Below are 10,865 nucleotides of genomic sequence, written 5' to 3' on the forward strand. Positions count from 1 at the left end.
GCTACAGATATGTTTAAATCCAGGAGCCAGACTTGCTCACAACCGATGGTTACACATAAAAGATAGATGCTTTACTGTATTAAAAAAATAACCAACAAGACTCGGCCGTCTCATCTCTTACAAACCCCTTCTGCAGGAGTGTGTATCAGTGCGGCACAAAGGTGGAAGCTTTTGCTCGGGTCGTATTAACGCCCAGGCTCATTCTCATTGACAGTGAAATCCCTCTAAGCCTAGATCAATTACACCCAGCTCTGCTGTAATTAAAATGTCCTAACAAAGGTCTTAGAAGTGCAGGACCGAAGCCATACCTATTCAAAAGAAAGATCCATCAAATCTATAGTAATAACTGCGAAAAAATAACTACTGATGAGATTGAGGTTTGCTTGGAGAAAATGTGTGTAAGCATGGGTGGAAAAAAAAAGTAATGATCACCAAATCTAGATGGTTTTACTTTAGAAAATTGAAAGTTGCATTTTTTCTCCAATCAATTAACTCAAAACAGTACAAATATTTTTTTAAAGGGAAACAGTCTCATGATTGAAGAGTGCTGCACATTAGGCGTTATGCTACAAGATGATCCACGCCAGTACAGCTAAGTGGAATCAGCTGATTTTTTTATTTGATTGGGATTCATTTATGATTGGTTGGTCATAGACAAAAAAAATAAAATCTATTTTTTCCGATCAGTAATCAAAACGGGAAGGATGAGAGCCACTTTCAGTATCAGCAAAACGTTAAAGAAAGTATGAAAATCTAAAAAGCAGTTGGAAAAAAAACTTGATGTTGAGACTGAATGCAATTCAGTCAGGCTATGGGACAGTGAGAAAGAGCAAAGCTTTTAGTCAACAAAAGAAAGCTGAAAATACCACAGCAGTCACTCAGTTCAAGCTTTTAAAGAAAAGGCAAAAACAGTTAATCTGTGTCAGCTACCTCCTTTAAATCCAGTCTCTATACTCCAGATAATGATTAGTCAATTACTAAAATAGTAGATGATTATTTTAATAATCGATTAACCACGATTTGTCCAATTAGTAGTTTCACAACCTTTCGGCACTAATTGTGATTTAAAAGAAAAAAAACACAGGTAACAGCCAAGGTAAATTTGAAAGTTAAAGGAAATTAACTTTAACTTCCAACATTCAAATCGTACATTTTGTGATCTTTTGTCTTTATTTTACAAAGCTATTTAAATCCTGTTGCAATGCAAAGCTGTGTAAACTTGAATATTCTCACACGCATTATCAGACGTTACCTTTATTAGGCGTCCTCTACAGGTCCAGTAAATGAATTAAATATTTAATTACTTTACACATCATAGTAAATTAGATCTTTATTCTTCTTAGATATTAGGATGGATACTATTGTTGAATCTGAAATAACCTTGGATATAACCATCTAGTAATAAAAAGCGAGTCTATATGAAAACTGAATATGGACAAATGTAAATTGCTTTGTAAAGTAGTTTAAAAAGGCTGCCATTGCTTTTAGTTAGGTTTTGTTTATAAATGTGTCTTTCGAATAATATGAAGCACTTTACTGAGGTTTATAGTAATGCAAAAGAAACACCTCTGTCTCTTGTTACGTAGCTATTTCTTTTATTATTAACATTTTATTACAAAAATAGAATTTTCAATGAATACAGAAAGCGGGAAAAAAAGTAATCTGATATTTTTTTAAGTATTAAAGGTGAAAGTATTGGTATGCCAGTTTTACAAAATCATTGAAAGAAAATCAGCATCTAATATTCTGAGCTTTACATCTTTACTAGCGTTCCACAATATTATTCTACAAAAAAAATCATGGCGTTACCATATAATTTTTAATTACTGCAATGACAATATCAGTAGCAATAAACATTTTTTTTTCTCTCCGTCATGTGTGCTACCATCACTGTCTGATGTTTAGAATTTTTGACAATCTCATTTCTATCTGGTGTGAAGATCTAAAATTGTCCAACTAGCAAAATGTTGTGCTAACATGAAAAATACAAGTATATAACATTAAACATACTATAAAAGTGCTTGAAACGAGGTCAAAACAAGCATAATGGGTCGTATTAAGCCCGATTGTGCTAAACATTTTAATCAGTGCACAGAATCAAACACTCATTAATGTACACTGTAGGAACATGAGCTTGTTTCTGTAGCCCCAACTACTAAGGCAACTAATTATTTGTTCTTTTAAGAACATGATGCTCAACTACGCTGTGCAAGGAAATGACAGAATGCTTATGAGTACCCCAATTAAAACTCAGCAGTGGAGTGATTAGCAATCACAACTCCACTCTTCAAATATCAAGATCTGATTTGCTCGGCTGATCAACAACAAGCTTCCTTCTCTCGCCTGCAACTCGCAAAGCCCTGCAGTCCCTTTCTCCCTCTTCTGAAGAGGCTTTTGAAATGGCGGAAATTAGAACAACTGCACAAGAGAGAGCTACGCTGAGTTTTGGAGTTCTATACTGCTCCTGTTTTATCCTTCAACGCTGCTTTTTTTTATTGTTTGTTGTTTAATGTTGCAAGTGATCACAAAACAGATTACCAGGTGACACTGATAAACGCTTGGATGTTTTTGCTTTTACAGGACGATTTATCATAGCTCTAAGCTCGAGCATGCAACATCAATAAACCTGCTTATGGCAAGCCCCAAAATTAAAGCTGAAAGCTGCTCCCTTGTTGCACTGGTGAGGGGACTATTTCAGACACAGAGAGTATGCAAGATGGCTGACTTCACTGACACATTGTGAAAGTGTGCCTATACCATCCGAGGTAATAGATTTGCTTTGCAGTGTGACTCCTACCACTCCTTATCCTCAGTGACAATGCTTGCCAGTCAAACCCGAGGAACACTCAAGGACTCAGACAATATCTCCTCACCTTGAAAACAGATTGGCTTCGTTGCAGAACGCAGAGTGACACCAAGAAAGCATCAAATAGCCATTAGACATGGCAGAAAACGAGCCTGCAGATTACAGGTGATCTTATGACTTTCCTATCTCCCAAGTAAACCATGAAAACAGCCATTTGAGGTATTCCTTCAGTACATAAAGACACAACAAGGACAAAATGCCAGCAATTCCGTAGGAGGTGACATTTAAGCATTGCATGAGAGCACTAAGTGGGGAAAGATTTTTATGATCACAGTGAAACCAAGGTGAGCGAAAGGGCTTCGATTTAGTATTTAATTTAGCCTTTTAATGCTTTCAATAACTTGTTTCTCAAGAGGCAAATGGGCATGTGTAGTTTCTGTGAAAGCACTTAATAGAAGAATTCATGCTGTCCATCACATGTGATGGCCTTATAAAAGGTAAAAAAATGACTATATACACACACCAGTTTCATATGTTTCAGTGCCATGAGAACAGTAACTGTTAAACCAAGTCAGTTGACTGATTTACATATTTATATGATTCATGAGTGCCATGAAGGAGAAACTGATGTAGCATAGCCTGGACCTCAATTTCTAGGATAATTATATGGTGCTATTTAGGAATTTCAGGGAAGCACTGAAGACAGATGACCTGTCAGATACACCTAATACCAACACACTCTTCTGCCTTTAATCTACACACTTCCTGTGACCTTATACAGCGGCAGGACCAAATGAAGAACACTATCTCTGTACCCCTCCCGAGACCAAGCACCGTCCTCGTATGCTAATAACAGCACAGCGTTGGGGCAAAGGAGCTCAGAGGGTGGCTCAGACAACTCACAGGTCAGAGCTAATCTTCTGATAGATGGAGCCCAAAGACACGGGATACATCCATCATGCTCTGCTGACGGGGGAAGAGATCTGCACCCTCCGAAGGGTTAACACACAACCCAAAGGGACCTGTGATGATCCATCACTTGAGAACAAGCCTGTTTTTGAACTCTCCGTTAAACAGCAGCAAGGATGGGGGAGATTTCTTGCACACAGAGGTGTGCGACTGCTAGGACACTAAGCTCAGAGCCTCTGTCGATCATTAAACAGCCATTTCAAACCAGTGGGGGAAAGTCAACTGTCATTTTAAACACTGGAGGTGGTGTAGTGGGGGGTTGGATATTTCTCAGACAGAAATACACCTTTATTTTTAAAAGGACAGTTCAGGATTTTTGAAGTGAAGGTCTGTTAAAGGGTAACTAACATTTTTTTAAATATAAACCTAGATTAGTATGCGTTACAAACTGCAGATAATGGCTAGTCTAGGGGGAGCCATTATTAAATAATACATTTTTAAAACAATTAAAAAAAAACTATAGCAGGATTAAGGCAACATTAAACTGACCTATTTTTTCTTTAAACAACTTAAGTCTCAAAAATACCACATTGACTAATGCAAACATTATTAGATGAATCTTCAAAGCAGTCATATTTGAATCAGGTGGCAATTTACAAATAGGCTATAGTTTTATTTCAGGCGGAGTACAAATGGCAGGGAGACTCTAACCATCTTCCTTTTTCAAACACAAATTACAGAACCTGTAAGTGTTCCTGGTTGGTATAACTGCTAAATGTGTGAAATCAATTAATAGCATTCACTTAAATTGCCTTTTACACTATTAGATAGGTTTATTTAATCTACTCAATCTAAAAAATGACTTCTGATTCTGTTTTAAGTCTAACACGTTTTAGTGTAAAGAAACAATCAGCATCTCTGTAAATAACCCCATATTATACACTAGACAATGATTCAAAGGTGAATTAATGGCATTTGTAGAACCACATAATTTGTTTGAGAAGGGAGAGTCTTAGATAGATGGAGGTTACCTTCTATCTAAAGGACAGAGTGAACTGGATTTATCCTGAATGAAGAGTGTCAAGATATCCTAATGGAGACTTCCTTAGAAAATACTGAACTATGCCTTTAACTGCCCCCATGCACTTTTATTTGCCTCTTTATTTTTTAAGTAAAGCCACAAAATGACTTCAATGGGCTTCAGCAGTGAGTGAAAAACTCACCCTCGAGCACTTTGTTAAATAGTCTGTGCCCTTTCCAGCTTTTTAACTGAGCTTTTTTTTCCCTCTATCCCTTCCAAATGTGGACAACAAGAGAAAAAGCAGCTTTGATGTTACTTCAATAAATAAATAAATAAATAACCCACAAAATAAAGAAGAAGAAGGAAAGTAGGAGGAGGGGGCTGCCTTTATAGAGCATCACAGGAAAATGTCAGGTTGCAGCCGCCACTAGGCTCTAGATCATTTTGCAGCGAGCAAGAGGAAATCCATCTTAGGAGGGCGCACCGATGCCAATTTCTCCACTGACAGCAGCCTCATAGAGCAGAATGCAAGCACCTCTCTTCTTGAGCAGCTTTTTAATAATCTGAAGGGCCGAGTCCTGCTCAGCACCACAGCGTGGTTTCCACTCCAACTCGACAAAGTTACCACAGCCACTCCCGCCTTATTCTCCCCCATGTACACAATTCAGACAGGCTGTTCCTGAGGCTTTGTTAGGACTGAGAAATCACCAACTGAGGGAAGTGAATTACGCCATACATTGGAAAATGTGCAGGATGCATCTTCAGGGAGTGTTGTTCTCTGAAGATCAATCTAATCTAAGCTCATCTACCATTATTCATCTCTTCCCGTGTCCCCTTTCGGCCTACTTATTTGCCCAACCGTTCACAAGGAAGTTGGAGGAATTGAACGAGGCATCTGTCAAACCTGTCGGCTGTGAGGGAAGATAGCAGGTGACGTTTGCATCCCCCCCAACTCTTTGGGATTCAAACTTGAATCTGCCCTCCCATTCTCGCCCCTCTGCGTTATTTTGCCCAAACAAAGAGAAGGGGAGGAAGGAGCTAGGTCTCCTCTTCAGCCGAACAGGGAGCAGTTGGCTCATGTTATTACCGAGGAGCAGAAGGAGCATGAAGGGGCCGCTGACCCCTACTGCGCTTCCAATGGCATTTACATTCCCTGTCTCTGTGTAATAACATTTCACACGCTGCACCCTCTTTCACTATTAACCTACGCTGATCCTATTTTCAAAGTAAGGGCATGCACAAAAGCACAAAAGCCTTTTTCTCTTTTTTTCTTGTATATTTGTTTCTCTTGTGCTCTCTACAAAGTGTCTGTTTATTTTCATCTATTTAACCTGCCGAAAACTGAAGCGAAGATTAGACCGTGTATCACAAAGACGAAGGGGAAAGAGAGACGAAGGATCCATCAAAATAAACAATGTCTTGGTGCATTCTTTCTCTGACAAATAACACCTGCTCAGAATTGGAAATAAATATTATCTCTGCAATGGGAAAAAAAATACAAAAAACAATCAGACACCAGTCGGCACACGGGAGTCTCACAACAAAGCATGAATGCTCCGTGTCTTTGCGTCGTCACTCAATCAATGTCCAATTAAACCATTCAGCTCGCAAGAAGGCACTCGAGAGCAAATTCGTTTTGGGGTGCTTTAGAAACCCAATCCCGTAGCCAAATCGACAAAACAAATTCTCTCCAACTTATTTAACAGAGTTTGGTTTTTCTGTTGTTTTTTATTTTTATTTTACATAGCCAGCAGTGTGGATTTCCTTTCTCCAAAAAAAGGAACTCTTCTTGGATTTTTTTGAAGCATGGTATGTGGAAAAATAAATAAATAAATCAGAGAAAATCTTTCTAACATGACCACGTCAATGAGCTGCATCCACATTTTCCACTCAATGAATGGGTTTTTGGTGTTAGATTATGGCCAACTAATTCTCCCAATCCATGTTAAATCTGCTTCCAATACAAACACTAGCTCTTCTCTCTCACTTACCCACACTGACACACACACACATACATAACCCAACTGCCGTCTCCAAAAACCCTGTGAGCAGCCTGCTGCCTCACCACTGCCGACCCCGCCAGTGGTAGCAATGCTCCATCAGAACAAAACTGCTCGGAGGAAGGGGGCTGGCAGCTAAAGTTCTCCTCTATTCAAATGCAGACACTTTGATATGGAAATTGGCAGTTACAAAAAAACCTGCTAGAATTCACACTAGCGTGGACTGAAACCATTTGCGCAATGTGAGATGAGATGGCACTTCCTCCCAAAGACGACACCAGACAAATGGACTAAACCAACCGGCATGGCTTGGGTGGGAGCTGAGCTGGAGAGGGAGGGGTGTTTGATGGGAGGAAGAGGCAAGAGACCATTTGTCCCCACTCCGTATGCCCCCTTTAGAATTTCTACCATTTTCTATCCAAGTGGCCCCTTTGCCAATTTTTAACTCCATTTTGTCCTTAACTAACTTCTTGCATTTCGTTCCCATAAACACTCCATATCATGCCAGGTACTTCAAGAAATGCATATCAGTGTATTTAACTTCAAAGTAAATCATTTTAATTTATATACAAAATCTTTAAAACACTCAAATATAATGGAATTTTATTTTATACTGTTTTCTAAGTAATACACCAAATTCCCATTGTTTATAGAAACTTTTTTTTCAACTTTGCCATTAGTAAATAAATACTAACAAATTCTTCAAAATTAACTTCTTGTTTTATGCTCAATAAGTCCTTATACTTTAATTTCCAACAAACAACCATTTTATACCCAGGTGCTTTACCACTAGTTCATTTTGATTAATAATTATGTGGTTTTAATGAATTATAGGAACAAATAGTTATTAAAATGTTTTAGTCTCAAAACCAATGTTTTTCCACTTATTCCTTGTAAATATGTAACATATTGACTCCTTGACTAAACCAAAAGAATCTGTCCAACAAGCTGTTGGCAGATAGCAAATAAAGTCAATTTTTTCTACATTCTAAAAAGTTTAAAAGTCAAAGCTCCTCAGCTGTAGAGCGGATACAACATGACCCAAACACAGCAATGAATTAACCTCTAGTCTGTATTTAATATCCTGTGAGAGATGGCTTCCTATCATAACAAAATACTTGAGTAAAAAATAGGGTTGGACATATATTTACAGTGTAATGTTACCAAAAACGTATAATGAATAAATAAACTGGTTTTATTAATAATGTCAAAAAACCACCAACTGACAGTAATGTTGGGATAGTTATTAATATTATGTCTATTATCACAAAATATTGTGACAAAATCTTAAGCTTTGATTGATTGATTGACTTTATTGATCTCACAGTGGAGAAATTTACTTGTCCAGCCTAATTGTAAAATGACAAATAAAAGTTCAAACTAGCTATGATGAAAATAATCAGGTCGGATCAAACTAGAATAAATCGAAGCACCCTTCTTTTGGAAGCTATAATTTACTCGTGTTAAAAAGAATACTTTTATTTACAAATAAAAATAAAGAAAATAATTTCAAACAGTGATAAAAGCAGGTATAAACCCTCTTTGAGCTTGGAAGGACTTCCAGCATATATGCTGGAAACAAACTAACCCTGTCTTTTTCCTAAAAAAAAATTTTGCGAAAAGGCAAAACCTATACAGATTAGAAATCTCCAATGGTCCAAATGACCAGCCACCTTTTTAAACATTTTCTTCAAGTCCTCCCCTCAAAACAAAACATGTCCCACGCAAAAGAAAACGATGTTGCCTTACATACTGGTGGCATCATGGAAAAGGAAAAAAAATCTCTACACAAAGACATCTACCGACATCCAGAAGTGGCTGAATAGGGGTTGAGATTGTCAAAATTGGCTAAAAAGGTTTAACTCTTAACGTCTCTGTTTAAGCTAAATTAGATGGTATCTTTGTGTTTAAAGAGAGTCAACATTTCAACAGATTTTTCAGGGCTCAACAGAGACCAGGACAAGGCTGGTGGTTTTGTTTTCCCTATTAGTAGGGGTGGTGAGGTGTCCTTTCTATGATAAGGAATTACTGATGGGAACGTCAGCATTTATCACTGAACATCATCCCAACCAACAAGACTTTTATAGTCTGGTCTTGGAAGTAGATCCAAGGTGTAAATATCATTGGATAGGTTTGGCGACATAAAGTCATCCATAATCTTAACTATGAAGCTGTTATATAAGGCGAGGGAAGCCCCCAGTTTCCCCTAACTTATATAATGATGCGCCACTGTCCTGATTTAGTACAGACAGTATGGATTATATGTAAATGTTGCTCAGCGATGATATTTCTGGCTAGCAAAGGCAGCCAAAGCGCTGTCTTGTTGTTTCTCTCCAAATTTCTGAGCGGCCCATGTCTCTAAAAGCCTCACATGCATATAAAATATGGCTCCTTCAGCCTGTAAAACTCTATTTGTGTGTGTATTAGGGTGTGTGTGCAAGTGTCTATCTATGTTGTGGGATATGTGTGTATGTGTGTGTGTGTGTGGGTGGGTGTGTGTGTGTCCCATCATCACACATGGCTAACTCAGGTCTGTGAATTATACATGTCCTGTGAAATGATCTTATTTTACAGCCGCAAAATGGAAAAGTAAATGGAGACAGCAACTGACAACTCAGCTCTAGGATGTCCAGGACAGGGTGGAGATGTTTGGCAATTCTCTGTTTTCTTGTTCAATTTTATGATTGATTGATTTTTTTTCCATTTAATATTTTTACCAAAATTAGTAATAGTGGCCTCATTAAATTAATTCTTCATCAAATTCAGTTTGTATTCCTATGGGTTTTAGGTCATTAAGAGACTTCTTTGCCATCTTCAGCAACAGGGAAAATGGATCTCCATTTGCAAAAACTGAAATATAAAGTAAAATCTGTTCTTTATTCCATTAGATTGGATTAATCAGATTATTTATTTTTTTTATTGGTATGGTTGTGATTTGTTTAAAATAAGAGTCTTAATATATGCATATCTTTTTTTACTGGAAGTATAGACATGAGCTGCACTGACTTGGCAGAAAGCAGCTATTAAAACACCGCAAACAGAAAGATTTTCTTTTAAATTATTTACAACCAAAGAGAGCATTCTGCATCTTGCAGCCAAGCAACTTCTAACTTAAAGTCTTTGTATGCCACGCCATGGGGGATGCACTGATCTCATCGCAGCAGTTTAAAACTGCTGGAGGCCCCCCCAGTCTCACATTTTTAATCCTATTTTGGGAATCTAAACTGCTATTGACTCGGTGAGTCACAACCTAACATCTCCAAAAGAAAGAGTCAAACATGCGCGTTTAAACGCTACTTACAGCGCGGTGCCAAAATAAGAATCCCCGGCGTGGGTTGGTGATCCGATTCAGTCCACCAACATCAGGAGTCCCCCCCCCCGATCCTTTCTCTGGTTTATTTTAAAAGAAGCCCTTATAAACTACACAAAGATGGCTGGGGCTCCTCTGCATTCCTGATCTTCTTCACACTAAACAGAAGATGGGGATCTCTGAGGCGGATGAGCGCTCTTCTTCCAGCCGGTGCGCTCGGAACCGGACCAATAGCTCCATGTCGAAAGGTCTGCTCAAAAAGTGATCGTTTCCCCCTCCTTCCTTCCTCCTCCACCACCTCTTTTTCCTCACAGAGTCCTTCCGACTGGAGCGCTACGGACACACTGCATGAAAAGGGGATCACTTCAAGGAGACGAGATGCGCACCAGTCTGGCTTCAAATCAAACTCCGATCACCTCAAGTCAGTCCGAAAGTCCTCCGGCGGTCTGGCACCAAAGCAGACTCGGATCTGAGCTGGTTATGTGCGTCTTTTCCAGCGCTCCTGTGTGCGCTCTGAGGTCGTTCCCTCTGCGCCTCATCCACACGTCGCGCAGACAGACGGAGCTGCAGCCGGACTGGAGGCAAACAAGGCGAGGAGGAACGGCGCTCAGGTCCCCTGCTCTGCAGCAGCTGGCTGTGCAGAGCGGCGCGCAAAACCCGGCGCGGATCAACAGCACGACACGGACTGGATTGGACTCTCCTGCTAATTAAAGGGATTTTCTGGCTTAATGAAGTTAATTTGTGTATTTTTTTTTTATTTTAAAGTTTTTAATCCAGCTGATATAAACCTGTGCAAAGTCATGTGGTATCTATCTGTGG

General features: G+C 38.9%; 1 protein-coding gene across 12 annotated transcripts in view; it reads right to left on the minus strand.

Moving 5' to 3' along the window:
• LOC119795708 (adhesion G protein-coupled receptor L2-like) overlaps nucleotides 1-10,644 on the minus strand; it is a 141,942-nt gene extending 131,298 nt beyond the window's left edge. For all 12 annotated transcript variants that reach the window (XM_038303865.1, XM_038303866.1, XM_038303863.1 and 9 more), the window contains exon 1: nucleotides 10,038-10,644. The gene's annotated coding sequence lies outside the window, so the exon portion shown is untranslated. The remainder of the gene's footprint in view (nucleotides 1-10,037) is intronic.
• Between the last annotated feature and the right edge of the window lie 221 nt (nucleotides 10,645-10,865).

Source organism: Cyprinodon tularosa, unplaced genomic scaffold, assembly GCF_016077235.1.
Source record: "Cyprinodon tularosa strain WSP-4 unplaced genomic scaffold, ASM1607723v1 ctg52, whole genome shotgun sequence".
Lineage (NCBI taxonomy): Eukaryota > Metazoa > Chordata > Actinopteri > Cyprinodontiformes > Cyprinodontidae > Cyprinodon > Cyprinodon tularosa.